This window comes from Panthera leo, chromosome D1 (assembly GCF_018350215.1).
Source record: "Panthera leo isolate Ple1 chromosome D1, P.leo_Ple1_pat1.1, whole genome shotgun sequence".
NCBI lineage: Eukaryota > Metazoa > Chordata > Mammalia > Carnivora > Felidae > Panthera > Panthera leo.
Genome location: NC_056688.1, coordinates 18,940,857 through 18,942,826, shown reverse-complemented (window position 1 = coordinate 18,942,826; position 1,970 = coordinate 18,940,857). Strand labels below are relative to the sequence as shown.

General features: G+C 50.0%; 1 long non-coding RNA gene across 1 annotated transcript; it reads left to right on the top strand.

Annotated features, from left to right (window-relative positions):
• The first annotated feature begins 221 nt into the window (after nucleotides 1-221).
• Nucleotides 222-1,219, top strand: LOC122200120. The gene is made up of 2 exons (XR_006193725.1): nucleotides 222-820; nucleotides 979-1,219. It is a non-coding gene; the product is annotated as an uncharacterized LOC122200120 (long non-coding RNA).
• The last annotated feature ends 751 nt before the right edge of the window (nucleotides 1,220-1,970 follow it).

Genomic DNA, 1,970 nt, shown 5'->3' with positions numbered 1-1,970 from the left:
TTGCGAACACTCTGGCACACTGGTGACGCGGCTGGTGTTTTCTCCCAAGCATTTCAAGGTTAAGTAGCAAACCTGACGGTCAGCCTGACATATTTCGGCATGCCACCAATGATAAGGACTTTCTCTAGAAAACCGCAATATCATGATCACATCGAAACAATCATCAGTCGTCCCAGTATGCAGTCTACACGTAGATTTCTCCAATTGTCTCAGAAGCGTCTTTTATAGCTTTTTTCCCCTTGGATCTAGGACCCGGTCAAGGTTCACACACTGTATCTAATTATAATGCTTCTTTGGTCTCTGACTGAAGACGGGAAGGTCCCAGAGAGCGGGGCCTGATTGCCGCATGGAACGTCAGAGCTGGAAGAGAAGCTGAAGCTTCCTTTCAAGTTTACCTGGTCGCCATGACGATATCTGGATTCTCTGTCTCTCTTGTTCCCGATGACTTAGGGGCAATTCGCTCAACCTTCAAGCATCGAAGATCTCAAAGTATTCAAGGCAAACCTATTCTCAGAAACCCTATTTCACAGGGTTCCTGTGACTGTTCCTTGCCTGGGCAGGATGGAGTTACTTTGGAGGGTGCCTGTTGCCTCCCGTGAGGAAAGACCAAGAAGCAAACTGTACTTTGTGTAGTCCTGGGAAAGGGTGGCAAGAGGAAGGCTTGGAGCTCGGGGCTAAGATAGGTAGGATGCCCCACGCTCGCCTCGCCTCTGTCATCCATTTTACTCAAACGTGTCGCTGAACGTCAATAGGACCCGCTTGCCTCACCCATAAAACCAGATCATTTCGGACCAGTTGTCACCATGAGAGGCATTTGCAGGTGTGAATCCCTCTTGGAAACAGAAGTGATAAATGCGGGAGATCGGTGAGGGGTGGTTCTCATTTCAGAAGGAGCGTAAGCATTTATTTAAACCAGAAAAAAAAAAAAAAACACCTGAAAATTCCTCAGGAAGCATTTGTTCTTTCCAAATTTCTCAGAGGCAACAGCAACACAGGTGTGTGGTTGCTGGAGAGCCACGCTGAATGGGAGAAACTGCCTAGAGGAGGTGGTTTGACTCAGTCCCTAAAGATTTGAAGATTGAGGAAACGTTCAATCACCACGGAGGAGCCAGAGGTCTTATACAGAAATTCCAGGCTTGGACTTGAACTTGCGTGACCTTGGCTGCACCCCTTAACTCTTGGGAACCTCATCTGTAAAACAAGAGAAGTTGAAATAGAATTGCAGTGATTTATTATTATTATTATTATTATTTTACGTCTGGACGTACATTATAATCATCTGCCTGGGGGAACACTGGTTTAAAATTACGATGCCCATCCCTCACCTCGTTTCCATTCTGATTTCAAGAGCTCTGGAGTAGGGGCCAGGTGATTCTTAAGCAGCCAGGGTTAAGATCCTCTGGATAATAGGATCTGAAAAGCTGATCCTCCCAAGTGAATGAAGTCAGTGTGTCAGCAAGAAGGAATATTGGAATTGCCTAACTGTGCCTGCTGTAAGGAGACCGGGGTACATATTGTGCACACGTCGCCTGCTGGATCATTCCTCCAAAGCGAGCATCCCCTAGGATCGAGGCGCACTCCTACCACGGGCACTCAGCATTTCCCCAGCAACCTGTGGGGACACATGTATTTTTCTAGCTGGAAGGAAAACGGCAGGAGGCTTGGATCCCTAAACATTCTGGAGGTGTTTGGCCAGCTGTGCGGAGGTCCCACCACCCTTCCTACGTGTAATCCAGGCAGTGGGGTGGCCGCTGGAGGGGGGAGGAGGGGAGAGAGGGCCCAACCACATCCCCCAAGATGGCCGATCAGTCCGCCTGCCTGCCTGCCTGCCGCCAGCGCCCGCCACTGGCTCCCGACGCGCAGGACTAGAAGCATCTGCCAGACGGCTGCCGGCTTTCGATCAGGACCATGTCAAGCCAGAGACCTGCGGGGAAACAGCCAGGCTCCCTGTTGTTGGCTGGCAGGCAGCT